Source organism: Loxodonta africana, chromosome 17 (assembly GCF_030014295.1).
Source record: "Loxodonta africana isolate mLoxAfr1 chromosome 17, mLoxAfr1.hap2, whole genome shotgun sequence".
Lineage (NCBI taxonomy): Eukaryota > Metazoa > Chordata > Mammalia > Proboscidea > Elephantidae > Loxodonta > Loxodonta africana.
This window is the reverse complement of record NC_087358.1, coordinates 24,045,470-24,063,043: the sequence shown is the minus strand read 5'-3', so window position 1 is coordinate 24,063,043 and position 17,574 is coordinate 24,045,470. Positions and strand designations below refer to the sequence as shown.

The 17,574-nt window shown below is 36.9% G+C and overlaps 1 pseudogene; it reads left to right on the top strand.

Moving 5' to 3' along the window:
• Window positions 1-11,411: 11,411 nt before the first annotated feature.
• LOC100667015 (large ribosomal subunit protein uL11-like) lies at window positions 11,412-12,918 on the top strand (annotated as a pseudogene).
• The last annotated feature ends 4,656 nt before the right edge of the window (window positions 12,919-17,574 follow it).

The window sequence follows — 17,574 nt, the reverse complement described above, 5'->3', positions numbered from 1 at the left end:
TAACAGAATGAAACACCGCACAGTCCTACACCATCCTCACAATTGTTATTGTACTTGACGGCATTGTTGCAGATGCTGTGCCGTGCCAATCCATCTTGTTGAGGGTATTCCTCTTTTTTGCTTGATCCCTGCTAATAACATGTCCAAAGTATTTGAGACATAATCTCACCATCCTTGCTTCTAAGGAGTATTCTGGTGTACTTCTTCCAAGACAGTTTTGTTAGTTCTTTTGGAATGGAAGTCCATGGTATATTCAATATTCTTCACCAATACCACAATTCAAGGGTGTCATTTCTTCTTCAGTCTTCCTTATTCATCCTCCAGTTTTTGCATAAATATGAGGCAATTGAGAATACCATGGCTTGGGTCAAGAGCACCTTAATCCTTAAAGTGACATCTTGCTTTTTAACAATTTAAAAGGGTCTTTTGCAGCAGATTTGCCCAATGCAATGCATCTTTTGATTTCTTGACAACTGCTTCCATGAATGTTGATTGTGGATTCGAGTAAAATGAAATCTTTGACAACTTCAATCTTTTCTCCATTTATTATGATGTTGATTATTGGTCTAGTTGTGAGGGTTTTTGTTTTCTTTATGTTGAGGTGTAATCCATACTAAAAGCTGTGATCTTTGATCTCATCAGTAAGTGCTTCATGTCCTCTTCACTTTCAGCAAGCAAGGTTGTGTCACCTGCATATTAAAGGTTGTAAATGAGTCTTCCTCCAATCCTGATGCTCCACTCTTCTTCATATAGTCCAGCTTCTCGTATTATTTGCTCAGCATACAGATTAAATAGGTATGGTGAAAGGATACAACCCTGATACACAACTTTCCTTACTTTAAACCACTCAGTATCCCTTGTTTTGTTTCAACGACTGCCCCTTGATACATGCACAGGTTCCTCATGAGCACAGTTAAGTGCTCTGGAATTTCCATCCTTCACAATGTTATCCATAATTTGTTATGATCTACACAGTTGAATGCCTATGCATAGTCAATAAAACACAGGTAAACGTCTTTCTGGTGTTCTCTGCTTTTGGCAAAATCCATCTGACATCAGCAATGATATCTCCGGTATCATGTCCTCTTCTGAATCCAGCTTGAATTTCTGGCAGTTTCTTGTCAATATACTGCCACAGCTACTTTTGAACAATCTTCAGCAAAATTTACTTGCATGTGATTTTAATGATATGGTTCGATAATTTCTACAGTGGATTGGATCAACTCTCTTGGGAACAGGCATAAATACGCATCTTTTCTAGTCGGTTGCCCAGTAGCAGTCTTGCACATTTCTTGGCACAGATGAGTGAGCACTTCCAGCATTGCATCCATTTGCTGTAACATCTTAATTGATATATTGTACAAGCTGCACTAGAGGGATTGACATAAAACAAAGCTCCAGGGATTGATGGAAGTAAGGGTTAACGTAATTTAAAACAGGGTGGTCAGAGAAAGCCTTACTGAGAAAGCAGCATATGAGCCCAAACCAGAAGGAGGCAAGTAAACAACCCATACAGCTTTCTGGGGGAAGATGTTTTCAAACAGAAGAAACTACCTGTGCAAGAGACAGAGTTCTGAGGCTGGAACTTATGTGTCTTTCATGTTTCAGTAGCAGAAAGAGACCAAAATGTTTAAGGTAAAAAAAAAAAAAAAAAAAATTTTTTTTTTTTTTTTTTTTTTTTTTTTATGGGGGAAAGATTAGTAGGACATGAGAACCAAAAAACCAAATCCATTGCTGTCGAGTCAAATCCAACTCATAGCAACCCTGTAGGACGGAGTAGCTCTGCTCTGAGTTGCTGGTGGGTTTGAATTATTGACCTTTTAGTTAACAACCAAGCTCTCAACCACTGTGCAACCAGGACATACAGCAAAGAGAGAGAAGGAAGGGTGTTCACAGAATGTTTAGAATTATTGGCCATCGTAGGATTTCAGCATTTATTCTGAGTGAGGTATGAGGCCATTTGAGCATTTCAAGCAGAAATTGTCTCCTAATTTACATGTTTGAAGTTATCACTCTGAATGCTGTGTTAAAATATGAGAAGAAAATAGTTTGCTTCTATCCAATTCCTGTTGTAAAATGCCAAATATGTTCTTTGAACAGTAGGCTAAAAGAGACAAATGTAGGGATGAGGAAGGCAGGTATGTCAAAAAATTTGAAAACAAATATTTTAAATAGTTAAATTAGTCCATTAATAATAGACTTCTCTGAATCTTTAAAATGCTAATATGTTTTGAAAAATCTCTAAGGTAATTATGTGATACACAAGGTATCCAAAAATAAATGTGATCACCATTCTTCCCTTTTCTTTAATTCACCTTAACTAGGTATTTTATTTTTGAAACAAAATAAAATAGACATGTTGCATTTCCAGTATACATGTGTTATTAAATATCATAAATACAAAAACCACTGAGAATTATCTAAAATATAGGTGAGTTAAAAAAGCAACTTTAATTTTTTAATATTTGCATAAATTGTAAGCATCAATCAGAATGTATCAGTTACTAAATAGAAAGCTAATCTACAGTATTTTATGTGTTTGTGTTTTTGTTATACACCCTTCATCTTTACAGCATTCATTTGATATTTTTTACAGCATTATTGTTTTCATTTGAAAGTACTAGTGATATTTTCCAAGCAAAATTACATTTGCTGGACATCTTATGCCATTTACATCAGCTATAATTTTTGAATCACACAACCTTTAAACCAGAACATACCACAGTTGGATTTTGAGCTATTTAGCACTAAATGGAGTTATTGGCAATAATCAAATTTTTGCTTATGATTAAAACCTCATTTTTTTCTTATTATTTTGATGTAGTTTATAACTAATATTTTGACTTATTTGTTTGAATGCCATAATAGCTAAGGAAGCTTCTAGCATGATTACTCACTCAATTATGGTAGAGAGGTCATGTAGAATTTAATCTGATTATAAATAAAATGTGCTAATACACGTCAAAGAAGCTTCCATTTTCTAGGAAAAATTAATTTAAATCATAGAGATTGTGCCTCTATTCTTTAAACTCAGTTGGCTTTGGAAAATCACACAGTGTTTTTTATCTCTTTGGACAAAATGGTCAGAGGCATTTGATGTTAACCCAAATCTGGGCTAATGTGGTGCTCTGTCATTCTCCAGGTTTAGGGCTCAACATTTTGAACAAAATCTTATCTGAGTTCACAAGCACCTCCTTTCTTTACTCGGGGTCTCCTGCCATTGCAAGCATTCAGGTCTTCTGTTTGCTGAAGTCTTACACGAACCTGTCTTTCATTTAACTAATTACTTCTTACACTTGGTTAGCTCTTGAGCACTCAGAGACATAGCCGGATAATTGGCCTGGGAAACCAGAACTAGCTCCAGCTGCAGGATCATTAATGCATTTTCTCTTCTGGACTCAGGGACAGCGTGGTTTTTTTGTTTGTTTTTTCTATGAATCAATTTTCGATGAGATCCAGTTTTTATATGTGAAAATGGAATCACTTTAAATTTGCATTTCAATGAATTTTCGGTAATTGATATATACATTAGCTACAACATTCATGATATATAAAACAAACAAAAAAGCAAACCCATTGCCGTCCAGTCGTTCCCAACTCATAAAATTCAACACAATAGTCTTTGACCCATTCTGTTTAATTAAACAACCACTGATCTGTATTCTGTTACTATACATTAACGTTGTCTTTTCTCAGATTTTATATAAATGTAATTAAAATGTATGTAACATCATGAATCTACTTTTTTTCTTCAGCCTTTTTTTAAGGTCATCAATGCCATTGTCTGTATCATTAGTTTATTCCTTTATATGGACAAGTCTTATTTTATTTATATGGATATACCATAACTTGTCCATCCAGTCATTTGTTGATGAATATTTGGGCATTCGGGCTGTTTACATTTTTGAGTTAGGGTGAATAAAGTTTCTGTGGATATTCACACGCAAGTCTTTATGTAAATATGTTTTCCTTTCTCTTGAATTTATACTTAGTGAATGCAATTAGTGCATTTACACTTAGGAGTGGAATTGCTGAGTCTTATAGAAGGTATATTTGCATTTTATAAGAAAATGTTAATTATTTTCTAAAGTGACTACTCTTCCTGTATTCCTATTAGCAATGTATGAGTCCCTATGTGACTTCAATTGTTACGCACTTGGCTACTAATTGAATGGTCGGCAGTTTGAATCCTCTCAGAGGCAACTGGCAAGAAAGACATAGTGATCTACTCCTGAAGATCACCCAGGTCTACCGTGAAACACAGGAGGTCACTGTGAGTCAGCATCAAATCAGCAGCAAATGGTTTGCTTTTTTTTTTTTTTTTATCAATGGAATAGAGTTGAAATTTTCCACCTCTTCCTCAAGTTAATCTTTTTTTTAATTTTAGCCATTGTAATTGTAGTGTTGTTATATCTCACTGAGGTTTTAATTTACCTTCCCTGTTAATTAGTGATATTTGGAATATCATTCAATTGCATTTTATTTTAGTTTACTATTATTTCTTATAATGAATTTTAAAGTATATTAAATCTGTAATTATAAATTACTTCACAGTTTCCTTTGATTAAACTGAGGAAGGTTAGTTCAGGTTTCTCTTTCACCTTTTTTAATCTGCAATATCCATGGCCGCAAGGAAGAACATAGACTTGCCCAAACTTTATTTTTCATTACCATTTTAATCTCTTATATTGCTTTATAATCTATTTTGTCTTCTTAGAGAGTGTTTTGTTTTCCCAGCTTGGATACTTGAAAAAACACACTTAAAGTCTATTCATGTAAGTCTTTTATATAAAGAAAAAGCATATGTTGCAGCAAAAGAAAGACAATGTATGCAAGCATCATTCTACAACCCAACTCCCCAGACCCTACCCGTGTGCTCCAGTGCAGGCTCATCCTCTGTCTTGAACTGACAAGACACGAGCAAGTAGTCTTGGCTTTGGGAGAGATTAGAAGAGCTCTCAGCGGTGGATCTTTACAAATCCTATAATTAACCCAGTCTTTGTCAAATAGGTTAAATCAGTTGCAAACCATCAGTAAAGAAGCTAACTCTGGGGTTCACCAGATCTTAAGCAGCATGCAGTAAATCCCACTGCCCTTTTCTTGGCCAAGAGTCAAAAACCAGACACTCATGCTGTTAGTTATCTATTGCTGAATAACAATAAAGCAGTTTAAAACAACAGACATTTCTTTCTCATAGTTTTCTCAAAGAGAAGCTGATTCCAAAGTCATTTAAATTATTGGCACAATACATTTCTGTATGCACCACTCCTGAAGTGGCTTAGTGTTATCTGAAAGTAAATATTGGTTATTTGTAAATATGTATTGCAATCTCTAGGGCAATATAACCAAACCAAAAATAAGATAAAATAATTATAATTGATCTACCAAGAGGAGAGAAAATAGAAGACAATATAATGTTCGATTATAGGAAGACAGAAATAGACTGGCAAACAAAAATAAAAATAAAGAAAAAACAGAGAACAAGGGCAATGGATAGAAAACAGTTACAAATATAAAACCCAAAATACCAAACTCACTGCCAGGCTGTCAATTCTGACTAATAGCTACAAAATGGAACTGCCCCCACAGGGTTTCCAAGGCTGTATGCTTTATGGCAGCACACTGCTACATCTTTCCCCTGTAGAGCAGCTGGTGGTTTCAAACTGCCAACCTTTCAGTTAGCAGCCAAGTGCTTGACCACTGAAAGCTACCAGGACTCCTACTTACAAATATAGTATGCATTAATTTCACATATTAATAATCACCTTAAATATGAGTGGTCTAAATAAACCAACTAAAATAGACTGTCATAGAGTATTAAAAAAATATAAGACTTAGCCATATGCTGTTGATTAGAAACAAATTTTAATACAAAGACACAGGTATATTAAAAGTAAAGTATGGATACATATATACTAACCTAATACTAATCAAAAGAAAACTAGAGTAACTTATTAATTTCAGATAAGGCAGACATCAGAGTAAGGCAAATTATAAGGGACATTACAAAATGGTAAAGGTGTCCATTCTTTAAGAGTGCATACAATTCCAAAATCTGTCTGTGCTTAAAACATTTTACCTCAAAATATGTGAGGCAAAAATTGATAGAACTACAAGGATAAACAGACAAATACATTATTATATTTGGAGACTTCAGCACCTCTGTACCAGGAATTGTGAGATCCAAACTGTAGAAATCAGTGAAGATATACCTGAACTGAACAGCACCATCAATCAACTAGATCTAATTTAACTTTATGGAATACTTCATTCAACAACAGTAAAATACACATTCTTCTCAAGCTCACATGGAATATTCACCAACATAGACCATATACTGAGCCATAAAACACACCTTAAATTATATATACGTATATATTTTATGTGTGTATATATACATATATATAAATATATCTCCCATGTGTCTGTCAGTTTGTCATACTGTGGGGGCTTATGTGTTCCTGTGATGCTGGAAACAATGCCACTGGTATTCAGATGCCAACAGGGTCACCTATGGAGGACAGGTTTCAGCTGAGCTTTCAGATTAAGACAGACTAGGAAGAAGGACCAGGCAGTCTACTTCTGAAAAGCATTAGCCAGTGAAAACCTTATGAATGGCAGCAGAACATTGTCTGATAGAGTGCTGGAAGATGAGCCCCACAGGTTGGAAGGCACTCAAAAGATGACTGGGGACATGCAGTCAAGATGCATTGAAAATTACTGGAGATAGGAATGTGAAAGTTGGAAACAAAGAAGAAGGATCAGTAGTTGGAAAATATGGCCTTGGTGATAGAAACAATGCTGGAGATCGAATGATAGAATTTTGCAAGACCAATGACTTCTTCTTTGCAAATACCTTCTTTCATCAACATAAATGGCAACTATACACATGGACCTCACCAGATGGAACACACAGAAATCAAATTGACTACATCTGTGGAAAGAGAGGATGGAAAACTCAATATCATCAGTCAGAACAAGGCCAGGGGCCGACTGTGGAACAGACCATCAATTGCTCATATGCAAGTTCAAGCTGAAACTGAAGAAAATCAGAGCAAGGCCACGAGAGCCAAAATATGATCTTGAGTATATCCCACCTCAATTTAGAGACCATCTTTAGAATAGATTTGATGCATTGAACACTAGAGACCACAGACCAGATGAGTTGTGGAATGACATCAAAGACATCATCCATGAAGAAAGCAAGAGGTCACTGAAAAGACAAGAAAGAAAGAAAAGACCAAGATGGATGTCAGGCAAGACTCTGAAACTTGATCTTGAGCATTGAGCAGCTAAAGCAAAAGGAAGAATTGATGAAGTAAAAGAACTGAACAGAAGATTTCAAAGGGCCTCTCGAGAAGACAAAGTAAAGTATTATAATGACATGTGCAAAGAGCTGGAAATGGAAAACCAAAAGGGAAGAACATGCTCGGCGTTTCACAAGCTGAAAGAACTGAAGAAAAAATTCAAGCCTCCAGTTGCAATAGTGAAGGATTCCATGAGGAAAATATTAAACGACCCAGGAAGCATCAAAAGAAGATGGAAGGAATACACAGAGTCATTATACCAAAAAGAATTAGTTGATATTGAACCATTTCAAGAGGTGGCATATGATCCGGAACCAATGGTACTGAAGGAAGAAGTCCAAGCTGCTCTGAAGGCATTGGCAAAAAACAAGGCTCAAAGAACTGATGGAATATCAATTGAGATGTTTCAACAAACAGATGCAGTGATGGAGGTGCTCACCCGTCTATGCCAAGAAATATGGAAGACAGCTTCCTGGCCAACTGACTGGAAGAGATCCATATTTATGCCTATTCCCAAGAAAGGAGATCCAACCGAATGTGGAAATTATAGAACAATGTCATTAATATCACACTCAAGCAAAATTTTGCTGAAGATCATTTAAAAACAGCTACAGCAGTATATCGACAGAGAACTGCCAGAAATTCAGGCTGGCTTCAGAAGAGGACATGGAACCAGAGATATGTTGATGTCAGACAGATCCTGGCTGAAAGCAGAGAATACCAGAAGGATGTTTATCTGTGTTTTATTGACTATTCAAAGGCATTTGACTGTGAGGATCATAACAAACTACAGATAACATTGCAAAGAAAAGGAATTCCAGAAAACTTAATTGTGGTCATGAGGAACCTTTACATAGATCAAGAGGCAGTTGTTCGTACAGAACAAGGGGATAGAGATTGGTTTAAAGTCAGGAAAGGTGTGAGGTGGGATTGTATTCTTTCACCACACCTATTTATTCTGTAAACTGGACTATATGAAGAAGAACGGGGCATCAGGATTGGAGGAAGACTCATTGACAACCTGTGTTATGCAGAAGACACAACCTTGCTTGCTGAAAGTGAAGAGGACTTGAAGCACTTACTAATGAAGATCAAAGACCACAGCCTTCAGTATGGATTACACGTCAACATAAAGAAAACAAAAATCCTCACAACTGGACCAATGAGCAACGTCATGATAAGTGCAGAAAAGATTGAAGTTGTCAAAGATTTCATTTTACTTGGATCCACAATCAACAGCCATGGAAGCAGCAGTCAAGAAATCAAAAGACGCATTGCATTGGGCAAATCTTCTTCAAAGGACCTTTCCAAGTGTTGAAGAGTAAAGATGTCACCCTGAAGACTAAGGTGCACCTGATCCAAGCCATGGTATTTTCAATCACATCATATTCATGTGAAAGCTGGGCAATGAATAAGGAAGACCAAAGAAGAATTGATGCCTTTGAATTGTGGTGTTGGCGAAGAATATTGAATATACCATGGACTGCCAAAAGAACGAACAAATATGTCTTGGAAGAAGTGTGGCCAGAATGTTCCTTAGAGGCAAGGATGGCAAGACTGTGTTTTACATACTTTGGACATGTTGTGAGGAGGGATCAGTCCCTGGAGAAAGATATCATGCTCTGCAGAGTACAGGGTCAGCGGAAAAGAGGAAGACCCTCAACGAGGTGGATTTGACACAGTGGCTGCAACAATGAGCTCGAGCATAACAACAATTGTAAGGATGGCGCAGGACCGGGCAGTGTTTCGTTTTGTTGTGCATAGAGTCGCTATGAGTCGGAACCGACTCGATGGAAGCTAACAACAACAGCAACTTATATGTATATAATCATACAAACTATGCCCTTAGCTGCAATGGAATTAAACTGGAATTCAATAACAGAAAGACAGCTGGAAAACTCAAAAATATGTGGAGATTTTGAACAACACACTTTTAAATAACAAATTCATCTGAGAAAAAATTTTCAAGAGCAATTAAAAACTGCTTTGAAGTAAATTAAATGAAAATGGGTAAATCCAAACATGTTGCATGCAACAAAAGCAGTCTTTTGAAGGAAATTGATAGCACTGAAAAATATTAAAAGGTACACAAAATCAGTAATCTAAGCTTCCACTCTATAAAACCAAATTAAAACCAAAGTAAGTAAAAAAAGAGATAAAATACAAAACAGAAATAAATGAAACTGAAAACAGGAAATGAATAGAGAAAATCAATGAAACCAAAAGCTGGTTCTTAGGAAAAAATCAATAAAATTGATAAATCTCTAGACAAATTAAGCAATAAAAGGGAGAGAGAGAGAGAGGTACCACAAATTACTAAAATCAGAAGTAAAAGAGGGTCCATAACTATTGATCCCGTGGATGTTAAAAGGATAGTAAATTGATTCTAAAGTTTACATATAGAATAAAAGATCCAGATAGCCAACATAAGATTGAAGAAGAACACATTTGGAGGACTGAAACTATCACTACCCAATTTCAAGACTTCTTAGTCAGTAATCAATACAGTGTGGCATTGGTGAAAGTAAAAACAGATAGATCAATGGAGAAAAACAGAAAGCCCAGAAATAGACTCAAACATAGGTAGTCAACTGATTTTGACAAAGGGCAAAGGCAATTCATCAACTTGTCGATTGAAAAGGTGCTATGTGACCCTGCATCTGAAAATATGTAAATAATAAGTTGTTTCAAAATTATATTCATGTCTTCCAGAACCTTGCTACCTACACAATATATTGATCAGCTACATCCTAAATTTGATAGGTATCATGGAGGAGCAATTATTTAGTCATTGGAGCCATAAGATCAAGTCAATTTGAATAAAAAATCTATCAGGCTGACCTCAGATTTCTTCAGTCAGTTAAGGCGAAGCCTACAAAGTCCAGGGAGAGCAAAAATATGTACAGTGTTTTATAATAGGCAAAAATTACACCCAATCATCAAATAAATGGAGAAAATACCAGAAAACAAGCAAGTAAGCAACAACAAAAAAATGACTTTCATAAGGGAATATATCCACCAATAGAATTATACCTACGAAATATGTAGAGATTATGTATAAAGAACTGAAGGTGAACATATTAATACTAATAATTAAATAGTGCCATAGCTAGCCAAAGTTGATTTAGTAAAGGATTTCATTCGGCCTTTGAGCGTGGGTATGCAAATATTTTAGCACAAACTACTACTGTTTAAAGTTTATGGAGCTTTCTTCTTTTTCTGGTAGTAGACACTGTCCTAAGAGTGCTACGTCTTAACTCACTTGGTTTCTCTCTAGATTCTTTTGAGATTGGTGATACTATTAACTTTCTGTATCCGAGAAGAAAAAAGAACACGCACAGAAGTTGTTGTAGGCTGAATAATGATCTGCCAAGAAGACTGTATCTAATCTCTAGAATCTATGAATGTTGCTTAATATGGCTAAAAGAACTTTGCAGATGTGACTGTGAATGATTTTGAGATTGGAAAGTTATCCTGGATTACAAGCATCTTCATAGGAGGGAGTCAGAGGGAGATTTGACTACAGAAGTCGATGTATTTACAAATCATGAAATTTGAGTGATTTGAGGAAGGACTCCTCAGCCCCGGAATGCAGGTAGCTTCTAGAAGCTAGAATAGGCAAGGAGATGGATTTTCCTCTAGCACCTCTAGAAGGAACCAACCATGACAACATCTTAACTTTTGGCAAGTAAACCAGATTAGAAACATCTGAACTCTAGAGCTGTAATAAAATAAATCTATGTTAAGACATGTTTGCAGTGATTTGTTACAGTAGCCATAGGAACCTAATACAGAAGGGTTAGTTAATATGTTCATTTTTACACAGATAACAAAACCAAAATCTGAACTCAGATATTTTTACCGCATTACCTTTGCACATGTAAGTTATTCGAAAGCAAGAAGAAACAAATTCAACATTACTATCTAGGTTATGGAGCCCTGATAGCACAGTGGTTAAGAACTTGATTGCTAATCAAAAGGCCGGCAGTTCAAATCCACTAGCTGCTCCGTGGAAACCCTATGGAGCAGTTCTACTCTGTCCTATAGGTTGGCAATGAGTCGGAATTGACTTGAAGTCAACATGTGTGTGAACATTAATGACCAAAGACGAGAAGAATTGTGTGATGACATCAAGGACATCAAACATGGAAAAAACAAAAGTTCATTAAAAAGAAAGAAAAGATCAAAATGGCTGTCATTGGGACTCTGAAGCTTGCTCTTGTGTACAGAGTAGCTGTACTTGGAAGAACTGTAACCAGAATGATCCTTAGAAGCAAGGATGGTGAGACTGTGTTTTACGTACTTTGGACATGTTGTTAGGAGGGATCATGCTTGGCAAAGTACAGGGTCAGCAGAAAAGACGAAGACCCTCAGCAAGGTGGATTTGACGCAGTGGCTGCAACAATGAGCTCAAGCATAACAACAATTGTAAGGATGGCCCAGTGTTTCGTTCTGTTGTGCATAGAGTCGCTATGAGTCGGAACCAACTGGACAGCACCTAACAACAACAACAAAGTAAACAGAAGAAATGATGAAGTAAAAGAACTGAACGGAAGATTTCAAAGGGAGGTTTGAGAAGACAAGGCAAAATATTTTAATGAAATGTTCAAAAATCTGGAGTTAAAAAACAAAAGGGAAGAATACTATCAGCATTTCTTAAGGTGCAAAAACTGAAGAGAAAATTCAAGCTTCAAGTTGCAATTTTGAAGGATTCTACGGGCGAAAAATTGAATGATGCGGAAAGCGCCAAAAGAAGATGGAAGGAATACTGAACCAAAAAGAATTGGTTGACATCAACCATTTCAGGAGGAAGAATATGATCAAAAATTGATGGTACTGAAGGAAGAAATAGAAGGCACACTGAAGGCACTGAGGAAAACCAAGGCTACAGGAATTGATGGAATACCAACAGACGTGCTTCAACAAACAGATGCAATGTTGGAAGCATTTACTCGTCTATTCCAAGAAATTTGGGCTCTCAGCTTGGGCTCAATTGAGGCCTAGGTGCAACTTTTTTCAGTCGCCCCACATCTGGGTTCATCCAAGACCAGCTGCCTCCGCCATGCCACCAAAGTTTGAACCCAGTGAGATCGAAGTCGTGTACCTGAGGTGCCCCAGTGGGGAAGTCAGTGCTACATCTGCTCTGGCCCCCAAGATCAGCCCCTTGGGTCTGTCTCCAAAACAGTTGGTGATGACATTGCCAAGGCAACTGGGGACTGGAAGAGACCAAGGATTAGAGTGAAACTGACCATTCAGAACAGACATGCCCAGATTGCAGTGGTGACTTCTGCCTTTGCCCTGATCATCAAAGTCCTCAAGTAACCACCCAGAGACAGAAAGAAGCAGAAAAATATTAAGCACAGTGGAAATATCACTTTTGATGAAATTGTGGGCATTACCTGTCAAATGCAACACCGATCTTTAGCCAGAGAGCTATCTGGAACTATTAAAGAGACCTTTGGGACTGCTCAGTCATTGGGCTGCAATGTTGACGGCCACCACCCTCATGACATCAACAGTGGTGCTTTGGAATGTCCAGCTAGCTAAGAACTACAAAAGGAGATATTTCAATAAAGGATCATTTGATAACAAAAAAAAAGGAATTTGAAAGACAGCTACCTGGCCAACAGACTGGAAGAGATCCGTATTTGTGCCCGTTCCAAAGAAAGGCAATCCAACAGAATGAGGAATTTATTGAACAATATCATTAACGACATATGCTAGCAAAATTTGCTGAAGATAATTCAAAAACGGCTGCAATTGTACATTGACAAGGAACTGTCAGAAGTTCAAGCTAGACTCAGAAGAGAGCATGGAATTAGGGATATTATTACTGATGTCAGTTGGATCTTGGCCAAAAGCAGAGAATACTGGAAGGATGTTAACCTGTGTTTTACTGACCCAGGGCTGGATTCTCTAATATGCAAAGAAAGCACAGTTTTACTTGTGCCTACTAATTTGTAGTAAGTTTCGCCACATGAAGTGAAACCCATGTGAAATTATTCAATACAGATTGGTAAATAAGCACAAGTAAGCCTGTGCTTACCTTCTTTACCCAATCATCTACCCATCTACCCCTATCAGAGATTGTAAATTTGGAAAGAGGTTTCGATTCTATAGGAAGGTCCTGTGGGGTTGGGAGAGACCGATGCCAGTCATACCTAGAAGCAGAATATTTGATGTGGTGAAAAAAATGTGAAACCATTCATTAAACCCGTTGCCATCAAGTTCATTCTGACTCATAGCGACCCCATAAGGTTTCCAAGGAGCAACTGGAGGATTTGAATTGCCAACATTTTGTAAGCAGCAGAGCTCTTAAACACTGCTAGAGATTAATAAATAGGCACAAATAAGTACTTGAAGCACTTATTGATGAAAATCAAAGACCACAGCCTTCAGGGTGGATTATGCTTCAGCAAGGAGAAAAAAAAAAAAAAAAACTCACAACTGGACCAATGAGCAACATAATGATAAAAGGAGAAAAGATTGAAGTCAAGAATTTCATTTTACTTGAATCCACGATCAACACCCATAGAAGCAGCAGCCAAGAAATCAAAAGATGAATTGCATTGGACAAATCTGCTGCAAAAGACCTCTCTCAAGTGCTGAAAAGCAAAGATGTCACCTTGAAGACAAAGGTGCACCTGAACCAAGCCATGGTGTTTTCAATTACACAATATGCTTGTGAAAGCTGGACAATGAATAAAGAACACCAAAGAAGAATTTATGCCTTTGAATTGTGGTGTTGGCAAAGAATACTGAATGAATAATGGTCTGCCAAAAGAACGAACAAATCTGTCTTGGAAGAAATGCAACCAGAATGCTCCTTAGAAGCAAAAATGAGGAGACTATGTCTCACATACTTTGGACATGTTATCAAGAGGGATCAGTTCCTGGAGAAGGACATCATACTTGGTGAAGTAGAGGCCAGCAAAAAAGAGGAAAGACCTCAACAAGATGGACTGACACAGTAGCTGCAACAATGGACTCAAGCATAACAAGGATTGTGAGGATGGCTCAGGAGCGGGTACTGTTTCATTCTGTTGCACCTAGGATAGCTATGAGTAGGAACTGGCTTGATGGCACCTAACAAGAACAACAACAAGCACAAGTAAGACCGTATTTACCTTGCTTATTGGATAATCTGCCACTGCGTATGATGCAAAGGAATTCACCTATGTAGATCATGACAAATTATGGCAACATTGTGAAGAATGGGAATTCCAGAACACTTGCTTGTGCTCATAAGGAACCTGTACACAGATCAAGAGCAGTTGCTCAAACAGAACAAGGGAATGCTGGGTGGTTTAAAACTGGAAAAGAAATGTGTCAGGGTTGTATTCTTTCACCTCACTTATCCAGTCTATATGCTGAACAAATGATCTGATAATTTGGTCTATATGGAGAAGAACGTGACGTCAGGACTGGAGGAAGACTCATTAACAACCTGAGATATGAAGATGACACAACCTTGCTTGCTTAAAGTGAAGAGGACTTGAAGTACTTACTGATGCCGTTAAAAGACTGTAGCCTTTAGTATAGGTTACACCTGAACATAAAGAAGATGAAAATCCTTGCAAATGGACCAATGAACAACATCATGATAAATAGTGAAGAAATTGAAATTCTCTAGGATTTCATTCTTCTTGAGGAAAACCTGGTGGCGTAGTGGTTAAGAGCTGCAGTTGCTAACCAAAAATGGTCGGCAGTTTCAATCCACCAGGTGCTCTTTGGAAACCATATGTGGCAGTTCAATGACCATGGAAGCAGAAGTCAAGAAATCAAAATGATGTATTGCATTGGGCAAATCTTCTGCAAAAGCCCTCTTTAAAGTGCTAAAAAGCAAAGATGTCACTTTGATGACTAAGGTGCACCTGACCCAAGCCATAGTATTTTCAATCACCTCATAGGTATATGAAAGCTGGACAATGAAAAACGGAAGTCTGAAGAATTGATGCATTAGTATGGTATTGAGGAAGAATATTGAATATTCCACAGAGTGCCAGGAGAATGAACAAATTTGCCCTGGAGGAAGTACAGCTAGGATGCTCTTCAGAAGCAATGATGACAACACTTTCCTCACTTACTTTGGATCAGGAAGGGCCAATCCCTGGAGAAAGACATCCTGCTTAGCAAAGTAGAGGGTTAGCGAAAAAGAGGGAGACCCTCAATGAGACAGACTGACACAGTGGCTGCAACATAGCCATGTTTGTGAGGCTGGCTCAGAGCCAGGCAATGCTTTATTCTGTTATAAATAAGGTTGTTATGTGTCAAAATCAACTCATTGGAACCTAAGAGCAACAACAGTGAAATCTTACGTTTAGCTTGTAAGCTAGTTGGCCAAAGGATTTTCCTCTAGGTCTGCTTACTGGGGAGTTCTGTTTCTTTTCATCCTTTCAGTTGTATTACATTGCTGCTTTAATTCACTCCACACCTTGTAATATGATGCTGAAGGATCAGAAATGGCTGTGCTGTTTGATCTTCTGACTAAGCCTCTGCATCTATCAGGCACGGTGGACTTAGGAGTTGTATTGTGGAACCTTCCCAGGTGTTCCTACCTCTCAACTAACTGTACTGCTAAGGCTGATATATCTATTCCTGCCTCTCTCTCAGAGGTACACTCTTTTCCCCCTCTTTCCTTAGTCCCCTCGCTACAATGAATTTCCACCAATGTCTTCAGTAACAGTTTTTCTTTTTTCCTCTTCTGTCTGTTGATTAAAGCTTTTGTTCCATCAAAGAATTAGGGAAAATGAATCTGGTCAGAGTTTCAGCAGTGGCTGCTACTCCCTTCCCCTAGTACCTTGAGGAAAGGTTACCAGGTATCCTCCCTAATCTTTCATGTCAGCACCAAGAAGGTGCAACCTACCTTATATCTGCAATTTCTAAAGGCTATTTCTTGGCTCTGTGATTTCAATTCACTGAAGGGTCCAAGAAGTCATTTATTTTAAATTTGCAGTTTTTCTTGTAGTAAATATGGGAGTAACATTTTTTTTTTTCAACCCCTTACATTTTCAAGTTGAAACCAGCAGTCTCTTTTATTGTAGTTTAACTTTATGTTTCTTGGTTAAGTACTTTTTCATTTGCTTATTTTCCAGTTCTCACTGGAATTCATTCTTTTTTGTGAACTACTTTTTCATGTTTTGTTTTCATTTTTAATCTGGTTTTTCTAGCTTCATTTTTTTATTGTAATAGTAATACTTCTTTATATGTTCTGAATACATACCATTTGCTGGGTATATTTGTTATCCATATCTCCTCTAATGCTGAAGTTTATCTTTTCACTTCTTAATATGTTTTTTTTAAAGTGGACAGAAGTGGTTAATTTTAGTAAAGTCTGAGTTGTGATTCTTCATTTTCAGTGTTATTTTGCAGCCTATTAAAAGTAATTGTCTCACACTCCAAGATCCTGAGGATATTCTCCTATTTTACATTTTAGAAACTATATTGCTTTGTTATGTTTTAGTCCAAGATACATTTCAAAGGGTTTCATGAATATGGTGTGAAACAGGGCTTTAGGCTAATTTCTTTTTTCAATATAGATATCCAATAAGACATATGCTATTATTTTTCTATGGCATCTTTGTCAGACCTTATTTCTGTGGGTTTGTTCTGGTCTGTACTTACCTTACTGCTCCATTTGGTTATGGATTTAGTATCCTTCTGCCTTCTATTAAAGACTGTTTTAATTATCATACTTCAAAAATAGAGTGATATTTCTTTTCTATGTTATCTTATTTCTACTGTTTCAAAATATTTGCTCTTTTGGGCCAACTACAGAATACTTAATTCTTATTATTATAGGTTTTTTTTTTTATTTTTGGAATTTCTACATTTTAACAATTTTTATTATTAAAATATGTTTTCTCTCTTTTTTCATGCACGTATTATGTGTGGTTATCTTTAAAGCCTATGTTTGTTGATCCTGTTTTTACATCATTAGCAGGATCATCCGTGGGTCTGTTTATATAATCTATTTCTTTATTTTTCTGAATTTGTTTTGGTCATTTGGTCCTGTTTCTGAGCATTATTAGAAATTTTGAATATATTGAACATTACATTGGAAAATTCTGCCTAATCTAAAAGATGTTATTCTTACCAAAGAAGGGATTTAATTTTCTTGTCCGAATATAGGCGGGTCACTTGATACGTGATACATCTGGAATGGGCCTGTGGTTTGTCTATTTTTTGTTTTTGTCCTTACTTCTAGAAAATAGCATTCACAGGTCTTAATTGTAGGCCTGAATTATTTTTTAGAATCCAGCTGTCT